Consider the following 20,281-nt stretch of genomic DNA (forward strand, 5'->3'; position numbering starts at 1 on the left):
TAACACACTGTGCTCTTATTTTGAAAGCTGCATGTGTTTAGCGACAGAGAGTAAGTAGCTTTTTGTGATTAAAACAACTTTAATTGTTAGCTAATGTTAGCTCGTGGCTAACGAACGGCATAATGCAGTAGTGTGTTTGGAGGGCAGCTCAGTATATTCAGTTGTGTAAGTGTGTGAATGCGCGGGCATGTCATGTGCGTGGACGGCTGCAGGCTGTCTGACCTGAGAGCAGCAGTCTGACCTGTGTGTGGTAATGGCTCTGCAGGAAATGGCCAGTGAGAAACTGAGCACACTTATTTCTGTAACACCCTGATTTCCTGCATGTGGTTTCCAAACACACTCACAGTCCACAGAGACACGCAGGCAGCACACATAGCGCTGGTGATAGTGACGTCTGGATGCAGTTATTGACTCTCTTGCTCTTCCGGTCACTAATCACTGTGCTGTGTAATGAGGCCTGCACAGACTCACAGCGTGTATCAAGGTGCATGTGGGACTAATAGTGTGTGCATATAGTATGTCAACTGTGAGCTGGTGGTTTCATGTAACTGCTGAAAGGTTTTCATTTTAATGACCATCCATGTCCGGTTATAAAGGGTTAACATTTAAGTGAGTGTTGGGTCATTATACAGAGAATCATCATCCCCATGCTACATTTACAGCCGTGGTAAAACACAGGAAGTGAGATTTGAAAAGAAGATTAAGGTGAAAAGGGAACAAAAATGCACATGAATAGATGCAACGGCAGAGAGGAGAATAGAAAAGAGGTCAGGACTGTGACGGCTGACAGTCTGGATTAAAAAAGAAATGTACAGGCGAGTGCCCGAGGTGTGACTGTGTGTGAATTTGTGTGTACATTGTGATCAGCATGTTTCTTCACACAACTTGTGAAAGCAACACTTCTCTCTGTGTGCAACAGTAACACTTATTGAGGCCTGGAGGTCATTTTCACAGTTTGACAGTATGAAGAGTGTGTGCTCTTCCTCATCATGTCAACACGTTAGCCACTCGAGCCAACCACAACAAAGACCTTTCTGCTGTGTAGTCTGCTGTATTCTGATGATGAGAGCAGTATGAAGTGAAAATAGCATTACACTGCATCTATTTATGAGAAGACTCTCTTTGTCTAAGGTTGGCGACATTGTCTGACTACTTCTGCTTATGAAATAACCTCGAGACTCAAAATGTGGGGGAAAACACATGCAATCTTATCAAGCTTAAAACAATTGTGTTAGTTCCTTAAATGGAGACATTCACAAGACCTGTAACTTTGAGACTTGAACTTGACTCAGACTTAAGCCTTAGGGCTTGAACTGGACTTGACAGCTGCTTAATACAGCTTTGAAAGCAAAATGTCCATATTAAGGGTTCAGTGTGTAGGATTTAGTGGCATTTTTTTAGTTGCAGATTGCAACTCATTTGTCTAAAGCATGTAAAGAATCTACAGTGGCCTTCAGGTAAAATAAAAAGTGAAAGAACCTCTCTAGAGCCAGTGTTTGTTTTGTCTGTCTCTCAATGTGGATTAAGGAAAAGCCTGGCTTATTTTGATAAGTCTTGCTAATTTAAATGAGAGATGTGTTTCATCAAAAAGTGGCTTATGTGACTCGCCGCTCAGTAACCATGGTAACTTATACTGAACTAACCTGCTCCGGGGCAGTGAGCTGTGCGTCAATTTATTGGACGGGTGGAAACAAAATCCCAAAATACAGTTCTGTCACGTTTCTTTTTTGTGACTCCTTAGAGTTACTTTTTTTGTTTAATTTAACGTTGAACAAAGCATTTTTAAGTGACCAAAATGTCACAATGAACATTGTTAAAGTGATCCTAAAGCATAGCCTGCTATATCATCATTTACAAAATTAACATTGTGCTGTATTAAAGACTTTAAAATAGCTATTTAGACCAGAAACTCATTATGAAACTGCTTACTGAGGCAGTAAATCAAGTCAGAATTCAGGTCATATTCCTATTGAATTACATAAAATTGGACTTATTTTTGGCAACCAGTGTAGTTGCCCCCTGCTGGCCATTAGAAAGAATGCAGGTTTAAGGATTTCCACATTGGTTTCACTGTTCAGGCCCAAGGGCTAATCCTAAACTAAAATTAAAACACCAAAAATCATAGCTTCGGGTGGTTATGCACAAATAAAAACAAAATGTATTTTATATTATATTTCTGCCAATAGATCCCTAAATCCTACACACTGTTCCTTGAATGAAGACTGTTAACTTGGACTTGCCCTAAAGCAGCTATTCTCAACCTTTTTGAGTCGCGACCCCATGTTGTCTGCGACCCCCGCTCACTAAACAGAATCTCCATGCACAGTTGAGATCATACAAACTCAGTTGATACAACAAATTTTGGACAAATGATGAAGCGCAAAATGACCCAAAAAAGAAACAAAATACAAAAAAATGACACAAAATGTCTAAAAAAAGACACAAAATGACCAAAAAAAAGAAACAAAATGACCAAAGGAAACACAAATTGACCACAGAATGAACAAAAAAAGACACAAAATGTCTAAAAAAAGACACAAACTGACGACAAAATGATCAAAAAAGACACAAAATTACCAACAAAAGACACAAAATTACCAACTAAAGACACAAAATGACCAGAAAAGACACAAAATTACCAACAAAAGACACAAAATGACCAGAAAAGACACAAAATTACCAACAAAAGACACAAAATGACCAAGAAAGACACAAAATGATCAAAAAAAGATACAAAATTACCAAAAAAGACATAAAATGACCAAAAAAAGACACAAAATTACCAGTAAAAGACACAAAATGACCAAAAAAGACATAAAATGACCAAAAAGACTAAAACACATTAACACATGAACACTTTAACACAGTGGAGACAGAGCTGACTTCCTAAATGATTTGGCGACCCCCAGAAATCATCTCGCGACCCCAATTGGGGTCGGGACCCCAAGGTTGAGAATAGCTGCCCTAAAGGACTAGACACTTAAATGGGTTTCCCTTTAAAGTACAAATTTCTGCAACCTGTGTTTTCCCTCTGGATTCACTTGACTTGGTAATTGACTTGAACCTGCCCTGAAAAGACCTATACAGACAGCTCTGGATTGAAGCAGTATCCAAATATCTGGTTCTTTTTGTAAATATTCTGCCATGTGACTCCGCTAAGGAGTGTGTAACCACTGTGTGGTTGTCATGGGAAAAGAGTGGGTGGCCTTCATTCCCACATCTCCCACTACCTCCAACCTCCACTGTGCTACTCAGTGTGAACCTGAGAAGAAAGGAGTTCAAAGCACCTCACACAAACCACTGAAAGATACAAAGATGACAAATGATAACTGAGATTTTGTAAACCTTTACTTCAGGCTTCTATTTCACAGCACACACACACATCACTTCTTATCATCTCTGTCTCTCTCCAGATGCCCTGCCTTTTTTTTCTGTCTCCCCCTGCCTCTCTTCCTGGAGGGGGTTGTTTTGTGTCACGCTCAGCACCTATATCTGCTGTAGCCACCAGCAGCAGCAGGGGCAGCAGATGAGTACGGCCATTGGCTTCTTCCCCTCTCACTGGCCCTCCCCTCACCCAACACAATGGGGCTGATTGTCCATGCGACACACACTCACACACAGAGGGGGCTTTACTCCGGGGCTGAGTGTTGCTCCCCCGCCATATGCCCCATCTCCGCTGGAATGTGATTATCTTCACTCGCCATAGAGAGGAATGAGGAAAGGGTAAAAGAAGAAGGATAGCATCTGAGAACGCGAGACGGGAGGTTGAGTGAAAGGGCGAGCCGGTCTGTCACTGAGCGTGCAAGTATGTGTGTGTGAGACAGAGAGAGAGAGAGAGAGAGAGAGAGAGAGAGAGGGAAGGAAGGGAGGATGCGACCAATGCAGCGAGGCAGCAGTTTAACACGAGCCTGAACCTGCTGGTGCGAGCGACAGAGCGCAGAAAGAGAGAGAGAGAGAGAGGAAGGAGAGAGGGCTTTTCACTTCAGTCTAGCAGTGGATTTTAATTCCGTCACTGGACTCCACCTCGCTGCTCTCAGCAGGACACTCAGGTCAGTGCTTCTCAGTGTCTTTTTTTTATTTTATTTTGGTTTACCAGTCAGCACCAGAGCGCTGCATGCATCGAGTGCACAATGCAGCCGTGGGGTGTTGGGTTAACAGAGCTGATAGATAAAATGTGGGTGGTTCATGACCACAGAGACACCGAAACGCCGTTTGCTGTTCTACAGAGACACAAGTCGCCTGCTGAGGCTGATGGTTAACAAAGACGGGAGCACACATCACAAAAGATAAAACCCTGGATCTCACCACAGGATGTTCCTCTGACGGGTGCTGTAGCTTAGTGTGGTAGCAGTGGCTGTGTGTGTGTGTCTGAACTCTGTGTGTGTAATCGAGATCTGTGGGTACTCTAAGCAGTGGGAGCTGTATTGGCTGGAGGGGACTATTAATTTTCTTTAAGGCGTTGTTTACTCAGCGTCTCAGCTGCAGGCTGTCTGAAGATAGACACTTCACATCTGCAACTCACACACAAGAACACGCATTATAGTGCACGCCAAGGCTACTGCTGTTGATTTCAGTTAACTCTGTTTGCCATGATTGCCATAATCGGCCTCAGCTGTCCACAGTGAGCTGTGGGAAAATATGCAAGTGTGTGGGTGCTGATGCTTGTATGTGTGTGCGTGTGTGTGTGTGTGTGTGTGTGTGTGTGTGTGTGTGTGTGTACACTGTGGGTTCCTGAAGCGTCTGCAAACAAAACTATGATTTAAAGTCACCTTGTCATTACAGCTGTAATACAATCTCTTGATGATACATGTAATCCCGACTGCTTCTAGCTGCTGATTCCTGTCTTCACCAAGGGAAAAAAGCTTTGTAAATAGTATTGATGAAATAATAAATTGTTGCAATAATTACTTTTTTTTATTATCAGAGAAATAAAATAGAAAAAATCCCTCATGCTAAATCTTCTCCCTTCATCTCCCCGCTGCGTGCTCTCGCTAGAACTCATTTGGCTAGCTATCTCTGCAGTTGAAACCATTAACTTTATCTGCAGCAATATATTTTCTGTAGTGCTTCTTCTGCTCTTGGCTTTCTATTCAGGCAGGCAGTGGCAGGTGTGGTACCAAATCCTGCAGCTAGTGCTGCCATGCAGGCAAACCCTCCATCCATCCTTATACTAACAAGGCTCCTTGCTGGGTCTGTGTGGGATCCCACTGAGGGGGGTTCCTCCAGGATCAAGAAAGTCTCTGCAACAAATCCAGGAGCTCAGGTGGAAATAGAGGGATGTTAGGAAGAGGTGATCCTTCTGTGACTCAAATATAAAAGGGATTAAATGGAGAGTCTAGCTGTTTTTACTGTAAAAGTTGTCAAGACTGAAAGACCTGATTGCTCCCGAGACAGTTTTACAGTTTTCTGTAAAGAAAATGAATCAATTCTACAAGGTAGTGAGCCTGGATTCTACTGTAAGATGTTTAAATAAGCAGACTCTGGCGAGTGGGTGGGCAAAGGCACATGCAGATTTAAAGGTTTGATGACTTGCAACATGTCCTCTTCATCACCTCTCTCTTCACCCTCTTTTTTGTCAATTGAAGTGGAAATATAACTGAGGAACAGAGGTTACGTCTAAGCTCGAAGTATCAAGGCTCAGGGGGAAAATAACTAGGGGTGCACCGATTGATCGGCGCTGATTTCCTTGATTTTGCGAGATGGGCGATCGGCCGATTCCTTTACGTCAAACTGATCTTATCTAGCATCTTATCTACCTCGATAATAACCCCCCACCGGCGAAGCAGTGCTCCCAACTTTGTTGCTAAATTCAGCAACTTTTTCACCTTAGCAACTATTTTTCAAGAAAGCGACTGGAGACATATCCAGCGACTGCTGCTTACTCTTCTTAACGAGCCGCTAACGAGGTTAGCTACAGTTAGCTCTGTCGCAGTACAGTGTGTATGTGCTGCTGCGCAGGTGTTCACTTAGCGATCTGTTTGTCCCGCCCATAGACTGCCGTGGAAAACCCTCTTCCCTGTTTGTTTCTTCTTCTACAGTTTGGCATCTAGCCGCCACACTGTATCATCAAATGTTACGCTGCCCCCGTGTGGAAGGCACCAGTAATACAACTTTTTTTTCTTCCAGATATGATGAACTATTCGATTATTTATGATTTAATGACTATTTGAATATTCGAAAATCGATGCCCTCCCTAGTTGTCTGTATGTTGTACAGAACAAAAAACACTTTATTTATGGTTGCAGTTCTTTTGTTAGTTTGACCTGTAAATTGTTGCTATTTATTTTAAGTTCAATATTTTATTAACTACCTCAGACATTGTGATTTCCTTTATTTGTTAAAGAAAAATACTGCTGTGTTATTGTTTTTCAATATAATAAGATTCAAACATTGAAGGTGTATGCTGTGAGTTATAAAAAAATAGGTATCGGCCAAAATCGGAATCGGCAGGTCAGGCTTTTTAAAAATCGGTGATCGGTGATCGTCCAGAAAATTTCAATCTGTGCACCCCTAAAAATAACTTATCATAAAGGTGGCAGAGGCCAGGTACGTGATGTGACCAGAAATAGGATTTAAAAGGAGAGACCATGTTGTTTCAAAAGAGAAGCTAAAAGGAGGAAGGAGCACAAACAGCCTTATCACAGTGAATACCAATGTACATGCAAGGACATGAACATAACAGTGTGTTTCTTCCTCACATTATGGCTCGTTCTTACATATTTTTTAGCAGGTATTTGTGTGTGAGGGTGACTTCATGCATAATACGAATGGATTTAAGTCAAGCCCTGCCCAGTATCTGACTCAGTGCCATGCTCTGACAGCACCCGCAGCTTAATCATCACAAATTCATCCCCCTCACCTTCCCCTGCTGCCTCTCTCCCCTTTCCCTCTTGGATTATGTTGTTTATTTCTCTTCTGTCTCGTAATGTAAAAAAAGTAAAAATGCTGTGTCATTGCCCTGCACAGACATCACCGGTTTGGTTTGTGGCAACCGATAATCTTGTCATTTTGTCCTCTCTGTGTAACGTGGTTTGTCTTTCTGCTGAGCCTCCCATGACACAGACCAGAAATGCTGATACTGTTTGACACTTAATTCCTCCAGGATGTGTCAGATTAAGTGCCGTGTGTGTGTGTGTGTGTGTGTGTGCGTGCATGTGTGTGAATGCAGACCTACAGGAAAGCAGGTGACTCATTTTATGTGCACTGTGGGTTTAAATATGGAGAGTGCCGATCTGGCTTAAGAGATGATTTTTGAGAAGCATGGTGACAAAAAATGAGGAACAGAGAACATAATTCTAGTTCAAGCATGAACTGTTAAAGAGGAAGTTGGTGTCATTTTTTAATGTTAGTGTTAGTTTCTCTTTTCTCTCTCAGCCTCATTAGCGTCCCAAACTTGGCTGCAGGCTCGCCTGCAGGCTTGCTCTCAGGATTGCAGGGTTTTTCTGTGCATTCCAGCTCTGCGCTGAGAATATGGGCTCCAGTGCCTCCAGTGAGAGAGGCTCATTCATACTGAGTACAATGATCCTGTTTGAGCCACAAGTTTTTAACCCACACTGTTTGATTGGCATTATATTCAGCATCTATTTACTTCATCCATAATGCATTGGGTCAAATCTGTTTAGCATTAATGAATCTCCGCTTACTGTTTCCTCAATGCACTGGAATCAATAGAGGGAGATAAACAAAGAGACATCTAAGACGGATCGAAATAAAGAATTCATCAGGAGTATTTTCATTTGAATTGTGATGTGTTGAATAAATTGACTGTTCGCTCAGCACCGACCTCCTTTGTTACTCTTGCTTTGCTTGTCAAGCTTTCAATTCTCTGCAGATTTACTGCTCAAAATTAATAATTGATTTTTAGAAGCAATAGGTCCTTGAATTCAGACAGAGTTAGACAAAAGCAAGCTTTTCACTTGTTATCGGCCAACATGTTTAACTGTCCCCCAGAAGCTTTAGCTAGCTAGCTAATTAAGCAAGCACAAGCTCGTTGAGTAGGTTGAAAATGTCATCTCCAACTGACTTTTATTGTTTTAAGCATAGACTATATAAAAGAAGTGGGCCTGGATGTAACCTCCGGGTCTGAAAAGCGAAGCCTTAAACTTGCATTCTTTCTGAGGGCCAGCAGGGGGCGACTCTACTGGTTGCCAAAGGAAGTCCGATTGTGTAGAAGTCTATAAGAAAATCTTTCACATGATTTATATATATATATATATATATATCCTTTATTTAACCAAGTAAAAGTCTCTGTAAACATTTCTCAGTGAGTTTATAGTCTCAGTCGTTTTTGCAATACAGCATGACAGGATATGCTTAACAGTGTGGCTATTGACAAGTTAGTTCAATGAAGACATGTCATCACGATAGAGGGGTGTTCATGTGTTTCCTCCCAAGCTTCACCCTCTTGTCAAAAATGGTAACTTCCAAAAGATCAAGATAGTGAGAGCCAAAATTCCAAATTCGAGGCTTCAATTCAAATGTTACAACAAGCTTTAAGGATAAGAATGTTAACCCTTTATCAGGCAAAGAACTATATTTGGTAACTTCAGGTAATATTTCGAGAAAAAAGTTGCAAATTTACTAGATTAAAGTGGCAAATCTACAAGAAAAAAACCCGCAGATTCACGAGAAAAAAGTGGGAAAAAAGCAACTTTTTTCTCGCAGATTCACCACTTTAAATCTCATAAATCTACACATTTTTTCCTCGTAGATTTGCCACTTTAATCTTGTAAACTTTTCCCTCAAAATATTATTTTTGTATGTTTTTTTTATACATTCTGGCTGTACGTAATATCCTCCAATATTTTCTAGGGTTGAAATTTGGAATTTGCAAGTATTTCAATGAGTGTCCTATTAACGGTTAAACTAGGCAAACATAGCTATCTCAGAAAACAAGTTTTGTTGAAGTTTTTTCCCCAAAAAAGAGCAGGAGATTGTAGCTAACAATAATGCCAATATGTGACGATAAACTGAGCTTTTCATTTTCCTGCAAACTTCTAATCCCACAAAGTAAGAAATACTACTTTCGTTGGTGGTTAGCTAGTTAGCAGGACATGCTAACCTTTGCAGGTTGCATCAGAGCAGAAAAAGGTCTCATTTCTTACACTTTTTTGCTCTTGTATTTCTTGGTTTTTGACACAAACATCAAACTGTTTGTTACATCGAGTATTGTTGTCACTAAAGCCCCATGAACATCACTTTAACGTGCTGAAATCCTGCACAATCGCTGGGCTAAGCTAAAGGTCAATAAAGTTCTGTTACTTTTCAGTTTTTACTGCATTTTCAGGACAAACAGAATTATGATTTTGGCATAATCATCCCTGCAAAGAGACACTGCGTAACAGTTAGCAATCAGCTTATGAAATGTTGTTGACAAAATATCCGTCCACCACGACCTTTCACAAATGCCACATGCTGTCACTCTTGTGCACAGGGCCTCTGTTGTTGCTCTATCCCTCTTACTCGTGCATTAGAGTATTACAAAGCACATTTCTCTGCATTCATCATTCGACAGCATGAGTTGTAGCCAGCATCAGATGAGTAAGAACAGCTTACTCATGGGCATCGGATTGTGAGAATTTCTCATAGGGTTATTTTGGGAGATGGAGATATATTCAAAGTTCAGGAAGTCTTTTACTTTTGCAGAGTGGATGGAAATTTGAATGGTTATCTCTGTAAACATTTTGCTTAAAAATGGGTTAGACTGAATGGAAACTGGATTATAAGAAGACATTCCCTTGGGGCAACACTTCACTGATTTATTACAAATATCAGCGTGCAGCTGGTGCACTCTGACTGTAGTTTATTGCTTTTTCTCAACATATTCAGATTTTTTTTTTTTTTAAGGGACAAACAGAATAATAGTCTTTTGTGCTGGATATACGTCACTTCCACATATCTGCACTTAATATGTGAGACATGTCAAATCCATTTGGTTCAGTCTTATCATGAAAGAGCGTGCTGTGAATAAGCACTGTTGTTCATTTATGAACAGACTGGCCTGCTGGGGCTCAGTCAGACGTGGTGATTGGGTGGACAGGATATTGATTGACACATTTGGGAGCTCCAGTCCAGCAGCTGTGATCTGTTTTCCAAGGTAGACAGGCGGGTCACAGGGGAATTTGGAGGAGGTAGTAGTGGCAGTAGAGGGAAAAAGAAGGTGATAAAGAAAGAGACAACAGGCTTGTAGAGAAAAGAAACAAAGGCTCAGTGAAAAAAGAGAAAGTAAGAGAGATAGAGGAGGAGAGAATGAGTGTAGATGTTATCACATAGTCTAATGTCAACAATCGATCCTTTCTCAGTGATCAGAGTCCACTACACCAGCTATTCTCAACGTTGGGGTCCCGACCCCAATTGGGGTCGCGAGATGATTTCTGGGGGTCGCCAAATCAGTGTTCATGTGTTCATGTGTTTTAGTCTTTTTGGGTCATTTCATGTCTGTTTTGGGTCATTGTGTTTTATTTTTAGTCATTTTGTGTCTTTTTTGGTCATTTTGTGTCTTTTCTGGTCATTTTGTGTCTTTCTTTGGTCATATTGTGTCTTTTTTGGTAATTTTGTCTTTTTTGGTAATTTTGTGTCTTTTATGATAATTTTGTGGTCAATTTGTGTCTTTTTTGGGCATTTTGTTTCCTTTTTTTTTGGTCATTTTATGTCTTTTTTGTAATTTTGTGTCTTTTTTTGGTTATTATGTTTCTTTTTAGGGCCATTTTGTGTCTTTTTTGGTCAATTTGTGGTAATTTTTTCTCATTTTGTGGTCAATTTGAGTCCTTTTTTGCTTAATTTTATGTAATGTTTTTGGTCATTTTGGTCAGGGAGATGTTTTAGTTGTTGTCTGCTTCATTATTTGTCCAAAATCCGTCGTATCAATTGAGTTTGTATGATCTGAACTGTGCGTGTGAGATTCTGTTCAGTGAGCGGGGGTCACGGACAACATGCATATTAAATTGGGGGTCGCGACTCAAAAAGGTTGAGAACTACTGATCTACACTGTTGTTTGGATCTCAATGTCTTTTCTCTCTGTTAATAACCATATCTTTTTTTTTTTTACAAATATGCTCAACATTTTGCTTACATTAGTTATGGAACTAAATGCGCACTGTAAAAAAACTTTTTGTATTATGTATGGTAAAATACCGGCAGCTCCCTCTACATGCTTTACCTCCTTCGTTCTTCCTCACATTCCACTAACCTTAACATGTGCCACATAAAATTTGTACATCATGTACAGACACTGTCCATCTACTTTCTGATTCCCAGCGTGCTCCCTACTGCCCCAGCATGTAAAAATAAGCTTTTAGCAATGATCTGAACATGCTCTCTGGCCCATGGCTAATGAGGTCAGGCCAAGAGGGGGACTGAGCGTGCTGTGATCCTGGACCTGTTAAACACTTCCTGTTCTTACTTCACAGAGAGGAAGAAAGATGGATGGTTCCTGGTTGTCACTGATGTGATAATCATCATCTAGGGAAGGGTGACCATAACTGAATATTAAAAAATACTCTGGATATCAGATGCCACGCACACTGTAAAATATGTCTGTAGAAATTACACAAAACACTGTCAAATTGCATCACAATTACACTGTAAAAAAAGATAAACAACAGATTGCACACAATATTATTAATGAAATCTAACTACGTTACAAGTTGAGTTAATAACAACTTAACAGGAAGTGCCTGTCAATTAAAAACAGACTAATTATATTGTGTTGGATTCATTGAAAATTCTCTTGATTTAGAATTACATACACATAAAGATTATATTTAATGTGATCAAAATAAGTAGATTCTATCTCAAACGTTTTTATATCAAAGTTACTTAAACAACTGCCTAAAAATCAAGGACGCATTTATATTTAATACATTTTATCAAATATATTAAGTAAAATGAAATGACTACAGAATAATTTATTACAGTGCAGTTATTGGAGACCAGAACAGAAGAGTAGAATTGGCATCTTATTTGCCAGATGGGAACCACTGCACTAGACCATGGTGAATATACTTTAAAGACTTTGCTAATTGGTTTATTCGTTTTACAAGTATTAATCACAGAAAATGTTTAATGCAGAGTAAACTGCATCATATGTCCATGTTTACTCCATGATGAGCTGGAGATGGGGGCCTCATCTGGCTGCCTTGACCACATAAAGGCAGTACAAGGCCTTTTAATTTTCACTCTATTATGTTTCTGGCAGAAAACCATAACTCTTTGGTAATTGTCCATTACGGAAGGACAAGAGAGAAGGGAGACAGGTGCATCTGGTCTCATTCAAGAGCCAATCTCTAGTGTGTCAAGCATGAAAACCTCAGACATGTGCTCACACACACACACACACACACACACACACACACACATTATCACCAAGAACCCCGGCATGATTAAAGGGGTGTGACTTGGCATGTTAATACATTCTCTGCTTTCCATTATTTATGAGTTACATTTGAATAGTAGTTATCTCGATGTAGGGCAGACATGCAGATGAGGATAAGGTTACTTTGCATTCTTGTGTTCTTATGGGCAGAAAATGTCTCTTTTTCATATTTAATAGTATCTATTTCTCATCATTATTGGATGATAAGTGCAGGCTCCCTTTAGGTTTTTTTTAATTTCAGAATCTCATTCATTTCAGCTGCAGTATATCAGCTATTAGCTATTGTCCCTTGTTGTGAACCCCAACTTAAAGATATAATTAACAACAACTCACAAACTTGTTTTTGAGCAGACAACTGGCTTCCTTTGTTGTGCTAACTTACATTATTGCCCTAAATGTCAGTAATTTATATTTCCAAGTTTTACCATCTTAAATCCCTGTTTTAGGCCAAAAAATACAAGCTGGCTTTTTTGCAGTGTGTGAGAAAATAGAGTTCGGGTGGATGCAGTGGCACAGGAGCAGAAGATAGATAAGGTGGTTCATCACTGTAGAAAATGTGTTTAATAAGGGGTTGTTAGACTGTTTGGCAGGACTGCAGGAAGTTAAATATTAACTGTTATGGCTGGTTAATTTTAATCTTTCTCACTTCCCCATCTACACAATCCTCCCCCTTCCTTTCTCTACCTTCCCTCATCGGTGATTTACAGTGTTTCCACCCCATCTATTGGTTTCACTCTTCTTCTCACTCTCTCCTCCCACCATGGGGGGGGGGTGCATTTGTCCTTGAGTGCTGCTGGCTAACCCTCAAAGACATCATTATGGAAATGGTTAAAAGTGACCGTGAATCACTTCATCTTGAAGGACAACTTGACTTCACCCTCCTCCTCCCTTCCTCCCACTCTCTCCCACACCTGCCTGGTGACTCTGGTTTCCAGGGAACCGGTTTGTACAGTGACGGGGCAGGTATTCCCGAGGGTTTGATGGGTAAATACACACATGAAGTAACCAGGCGACAGGGAAGCTCGTGTCGGAAGAAAAAGGGTTGTAATTTCCTTATTGATGCAGATAAAACTGAGCTGAAGAGACATTCTGAGATGTACTATCCTCGTGTGCTTGACAGAATGGGGAAACCCCAGCCGTACTGGAGAGGAGTGTTCACAGGTACAGTACGGATATTTTCTTTTGTTGAGCAGCTCAAACATTTGGGGAAAAAATATTAAGAAAGTACAGTTTGTTTTGGTTTCAGTTATGAGCTGTCTGTAAACCGCTGAGAAAAACCTGGAGGAAGCGCTGGTTTTAACACAGAAAGCCACACACTCAGGTGCTACGAGTCATGTTGATGCATCAGTGTGGGTGCAGCCACTTTAAAAACATTTCAAGCATGCAGCGTGTCTGCTGTGGAAACCCTGAAGTTAATTACTAATGACATGTACCTGTGGAAAGGTGAATGAGTCTGTGTTAAAGGTATGCTGATTTCAGCCGCAGACATTTGGTGTCTATTGAGTTTTTACAGCAGCAGGATGGTTAGAAATTTAACTACAAAGCCAAAAATGATAGTAATGAAGAAGCCTGATGTGCTTTAATAGTTAAAGAATAAACTTTATCAGCTGCATTGACTATAAAAAACAAAGTTGGGACACTGTGTAAAACATGAATAATAAAAACAAGGCTTTAAATTTCCAATTCAGTATGTATATTTACATAAAAAGCTAAAGTTTTTCAATTTAAACATTAAATATATTTTCCTTGTAAAGTTTTCAGTTTAATATATATTACAATGGATTAGCAATTTATCACATTTTGTTTTATTTATGTTTTAGATAGAGTCTCAATTTCTTTGGAGATGGATTTGTTGACTACTATAACAAATAACAAATATAAAATAAAAACTGAACTATAACTTGTAGGGTTTGTTTGGGTTGTTTTCTTACCTTTGCCGAAGAGGTTAAAATGTTTTTGGTTTTCTCTGTCTCCATTAGATGTTGAAGCCAAGAGTTTTGGGGTGGTAGCAAGTTTAATTTTTCACTTTCATAAAAATTGCAAGATAGGGCATTTGTGCTGCATTCATGAGCTGTTGGAATAATCTGACAAATGAGTTCCCGACTGGGAAAATTCCCTTGAACGCCCCTTTAAGTTTAAATTGAATTGTTATCATGAGCGTACCGTATCGTGAGTTACTCTGATTCCCAACCCAACCATAAACTGAAACATGACAAGAGAAGCATTTAGCAGCTTAAGATCCAGTTATTTTCATTAGAAGTTGGTGGAGACCAAAAAAGAGCTAAAACAGAAGGTGAACATTGGATTTGCTCAAAAATGCTTATTTTGCCAGATCTCATTGTTTGCATTTAAGATGCACAAGTTAAAATGGTTTTGTTCACACTTACCAAACTCATAGTGTCGTTTTTGGCCACAGCAGCAGCTGAAAAGCTCTAAAAAGCCTCTGTATGTTCCCAGGCCCGCACCAAGCGGCAGTTTAACATGCATGTTGTCCGCGACCCCCGCTCACTGAACAGAATCTCACACGCACAGTTCAGATCACCCAAAAAAGAAACAAAATGACCAAAAAAAGGAAACAAAATGACCAAAAAAGACACGAATGGACCACAAAATGATCAAAAAAGACACAAAAAAAGACACAAAATGACCAAAGAAAAGACACAAATTGACAAAAAAAAAGACACAAAATGACCAAAGAAAAGACACAAATTGACCAAAAAAAGACACAAAATGACCCAAAAGAGAAACAAAATGACCAAAGAAAAGACACAAATTGACCAAAAAAAGACACAAAATGACCCAAAAAAGAAACAAAATGACCAAAAAAATGACACAAAATGACTTAAAAAAGACACAAAATGTCCAAAAAAAGAAACAAAATGACCAAAAAAGACACAAATTGACCACAAAATGATCAAAAAAAGACACAAAATGACATAAAAAGACACAAAATGACCAAAAAAAAGACACAAAATGACCAAAAAAAGACACAAAATAACATAAAAAGACACAAAATGACCAAAAAAAGAGACAAAATGACCAAAAAAAGAGACAAAATGACCAATAAAGACAAAATGACAAAAAAAAAACACAATGACCATAAGACATTAAGTGACCAAAAAGACTAAAACACATGAACACCTTAACACAGTGGAGACAGAGCTGACTTCCAAAATGATTTGGCGACCCCCAGAAATCATCTCGCGACCCCAATTGGGGTCCCGACCCCAAGACTTTTATTCATTTCACAAGAATGAATCACAGAAAATGTTAAATGCAGAGTAAACGGCATCATATGTTGCTTCTGATGTGAAATACAAGCAACTACAAGTGTTGGCGTGTGGAGACTACAGGGTCATTGTGTGTTGACTGAAGGTCGGACTCAGGTTGTGGCCTCTTTGGTGTTTGGTGGCTCGGTCCCCTTTCAGCCCTCATGTTGCTATAGAGAACCTGAATGTAAACAGAGACGGGGCTGCTATCAACAGCTGAGAGATCCACTCATGTGATAATGGCTTTATTTACAACACTTTCAGTGTCCATACACATACACAGTTCTTTCATAGTTGTCACAGCTCATTACCTGACCTTTATCTGTGTTTTTATTTATTTTTATCAGTCTATGTTCACGGCTTTGTATAAATACCAGTGGGATCAGATTGGTGGCCACCTTGTTCTTATGTAATACTCTGGAGCGGCAAAAGCTTCCATTGGGTTGCTGTGACTGTAACAGCTATATTAGATTCTTATTTTCCTTCACTGCCATCGTTGGAGGTTTTGCTGCAGTTTGCCACCTGTTTTGAGGAACCTGGTCTCACAGAAATCCGTGGAATAGCCACGGAATCACACAAATTTCCGTGAAACTGACACGGATTTCGCTACAATGCAAGTTAATGACAGTCATATCTAGGGATGGGTACCGAATTCGGTACTTTTATAGGTACCGACCGAATTCCGTCGGTACTACCGAGTACCGATTCAAGTAAAATCAAACGGTACCATGTTTCGGTACCTAAACGGCGTTACCTTTGAACTGATCATTGATTTCAACCTGTTTTCATTTGACGTCTTGATTAACAAGCGTGCTGACGATCGCACTATTTTTTTATTTACCTCCTCGTCTGGTCCTGTCTGCTCACCGCGGCCACTAGCCACTAGCTGCTGCCCTCTTCCAACCCGGCGCAGAGACGAACAGCCGGCTCTCGGCCTGCTCGCCGCCAGCTGCTATCTCTCCAATGTCTCTACCCGGGCTTGGCCTTAGTCTGCCTCCAGATTGGACTTTCCTTACTCCGTTTGCTCTCTCCATTCTTCTATAGACCGGTCATTAGCAGCTAGCAGCTAGCTGCTTCATCTCTGGTCCTCCGCTAAAACTCCGATCTTCAACTCAGGAATATTACCTGCCACTTTATTCCAAACTGCCTTGCTGAAATTAAATCCCTCAGACTCCTGCGTCATCCTCGATATATGTTCACAGAGCAGCCAGACTCAACTTTGTTTATTCCAACCATGCTATGCCCACAATACTGTCTGACCGGTGCTGCGCTGCACAGCTACGACGTCATCACAGCAAATCACACGAGCACTTGCAACCTTTTTTTTTTTTTTTTTTCTCCGTGCACTTGCCACCTGAGAGCTCCTCTGCATTCTTTGATAACACTCCAACCTTCATGTTACAAAATGCACGTTCACTCAACAATAAAGCACTGCTCATCCTGGATTTTATATTGTTTTGATATATTTTTTAAAGTTTATATTTTCAAACGCAAGAGTACCAAAAATTGGTACCGTTGAGTACCGATACCGATTCCCAGGTACCGGGTATCGGTACCGTATCGGTTCAAATGTGAACGGTACCCATCCCTAGTCATATCCCGTGGCTATTCCATGGATATTTGTTCCTATTGGTTTGTTCCAAGTCACATGACTTTCAAGGTTCCAGCGGTCAGAACAAAAAACATGGCGGACAGTTCTCTCATTTTTAGTGAAAAAAATCAATATTTTGACTTAGTTTCTGCATAAAAATGGATTTTGATCACATTTCTAGCGAGAAATATATGTTTTATTTTCTAAATATTCACTCAGTGAATATACATAATAACTTTGTATGTTGGAATAGCCACGGGATATTGTGAGACCATGTTGGTTTTGAGGCGTGTTTAATTCGTGAAGCTAAATAGAGGAAGCCCAAAGACATACAGAAAGCACTTGTAAGATTTTTGTCTTAATTGGCAGGTTGCCTTTATTTTCACCTTCACCTTTACTGTAACTGACAGCAAGCCGGTAAAAATATAGACATCAGTAAAGAAAATCGAAGCAGCTTTCTCAGCTCCTCAATTCCTCCTTCGATGGACTCTTTTTGGAGTTTTTGAAGCGTCTGTGATGGTTATGGTTACTAGGGATGGGAATGATTATCAATTTGGTCGATCATGTGAAATTTTTAATCGTTCTGTGTATTTTTTTTATTTTAATATTATCCTTGACTGCATATCAGTATCACTGGACTGAAACACGTCGATTGTTCAGTTCTGTGGCCGTACATCAATAAGCCAATGAGCTGAGAATTAAGTTGTATAAAGCTACAGTTTGCAAACTGAAAGTTGTAATAACAATTATAAAAGACACAGAAATACAAGTGTATTAGTTGGAGCAAAACTAGCTTACTGTATCAAACCTTGCAGGTAGTGTTGTTTTAATTTTAGTCTTAGTCTAGTCTTTGTGTCAAGCTGTCATTTTAGTTTTGATTAGTTTTTGTCACGTTTTTACTCTTTAGTCAAGTTTCAGTCGACTAAAAGTTTGAGCATTTTAGTCTTATTATACTACTGGTCAAAAGTTTTAGAACACACCAACTTTTCCAGAATTTAATTGAAAATAATGCAGTTTAATGTCTCAGTGTTCTCTGAAATTAATGCACATTTGCAACATTTACAATTCTTTATTGAGCATGAGAGTGTTTTGAAAGTAAAAAAAAAGATTCAAAATCACATTTTATGTTGGACTAAAGGACTAAAAAAGACACAAAATGACCAAAAAAAGACACAAAATTACCAAAAAAGACACAAAATGACTTACAAAGACATGAAAAGAATTCAAAAACGGACAAAATAGCCTGAGACTCCATAGAGTTTAGTTGTTAACCCATTTCTTGTTCCCTGAAAAAGGCCTACCGGTACTTGTATAATTCTGAAATGTACATTATTTTTCAGTTTTGGTTAAGCTTACCTTTTTTTATTTACCTCTGGCAGTTCACCACTTACCTTTGTACCCTTTCAAGCTGCTCATTTGACTTGAACTGCTTGAATTTCAATAAAAAACTGGAAAAATTGGGGTGTTCTAAAACTTTTGACCGGTAGTGTATTTTTTTTTTTTGAGCATGTATGCATGCAGTGATTAATGGATTATTTAATCGTTAACGTTATAGATAATTGAGTTGGCAGGATTGTTCCAGACGGCCATCCCTAACGGTCACCACTTCAAAGATGGCTACAGCTCTGATTATGAACTGTCCCTATAACCAGAGTCGTCTGTGCATGTCATTTCTTGCACTTTCTCTTCTGTCCTTAGTCAGAGTATCGGTTGGCTTAGAGTTGAGACTTTAAGATTATAGAATATTAAAAACAGGAAGTCGACAGACAGGAAGAGGAAGTTTTGGGTCAGGCTAGTAGCTGGACCAGTCGACTCCCCCCATCATATATCATCACTGAAGTAGGTTCCCCTCCGCACCAATATCTCACAAAACAATTCATTCCACCTTTATATCCTTCATGGATGTCATGTTTGTTCTGGCAGAGTGTGTGGCTTTTTCTTTTCTTTTTTTAAAGTGTGTGTGTGTGTTTTAAGTGCTGACATGGTAACACATCCCCCCACTTCAGGAAACAATAGGCGTGTGATGACTCTAGTCACATGTCTGAGAGTGGAGGGGGTCACAATAGAGTCAGATATGTACGTAATGCTTTTGATAAGCTGCTTATGTGTATACAGTATATCCTGACTAGGGAACTTATATAACAGATTGAGGTTCAATTTATGTACTATAAAGTGTGTGTGTGTGTGTGTGTGTGTGTGTGTGAACAGCAGGCAGGCCTGTCATGAGGAGTCCAGATGGTGGGTGGAGAAAGCCCTCCTTTAATCCTTGAGCCAGGATATTATACCCCCCTTCTCACACACACACACATGCACACACACACACACACAAGTCAGTTTTACCTCCCCTCTCGTGTCTGCACCGCCCCACACTGAGTTTGACCACTTTTCTTTTTACGTGGCATTATCTACACCTCCTTGTGTCAGTCTCAGTTCAGCACTGCTGTATATCCCATCTGACACAATACTTTATGACATTTATAGTTTGGTGTATTAATGCAAACATTGACAAACGATGCATGGACAATCTGCCAAAAGATTAATTCAGTGAGGAAATGTGTGTAAATTAGGGGTGACGTAATTTAAATTTTTTAATCAAAATGATCTTCAGTGATTACTTCAATGTGACAGTATATATTTAAATTAAATAGAAATACAGCCATCATGGCTACATGGCTTCCTCCCACAGTCCAAAAACATACTTAGGTTTAATTGGTGACTCTAAATTGCCCGTAGGAGTGAATGAGAGAATGGTTGTCTGTTTCTATATGATATATATATATATATATATCAGGCCTGTGATAGGGATTGTCCCCATGAATTAATGCACAAGAACTTATAAGGAGCAGTAACACTGACCAAGGGAGGCGATTTATTTTTCCTTTAAAATTCACCGATTGTGATCAGTTTATCAGAGAGTTTCAAGTCCATGAAGTATTCCATGATGAAGGGGCAACATAACTAAAAGCTTTCTTACCTAACTCGTATAGCTTTGTGTGGTACAGTTCCAAAAAAATATGGTGGGTATCACACATGACAGCCCATATTCTC

General features: G+C 39.6%; 1 protein-coding gene across 6 annotated transcripts in view; it reads left to right on the forward strand.

The window, feature by feature from the left end:
- The window catches only part of fgd4a (FYVE, RhoGEF and PH domain containing 4a), a 94,380-nt gene that overhangs the window by 29,006 nt on the left and 45,093 nt on the right, over nt 1–20,281 (forward strand). Inside the window, exon 1 of one of the 6 annotated variants that reach the window (XM_059335185.1) lies at nt 3,895–4,049. The exons of the other annotated variants lie outside the window; for them this stretch is intronic. The gene's annotated coding sequence lies outside the window, so the exon portion shown is untranslated. Of the gene's footprint in view, nt 1–3,894; nt 4,050–20,281 lie in introns of those variants that run through there. 6 annotated transcript variants of the gene reach the window in all.

This window comes from Centropristis striata, chromosome 6 (assembly GCF_030273125.1).
Source record: "Centropristis striata isolate RG_2023a ecotype Rhode Island chromosome 6, C.striata_1.0, whole genome shotgun sequence".
Taxonomy (NCBI): Eukaryota; Metazoa; Chordata; class Actinopteri; order Perciformes; family Serranidae; genus Centropristis; species Centropristis striata.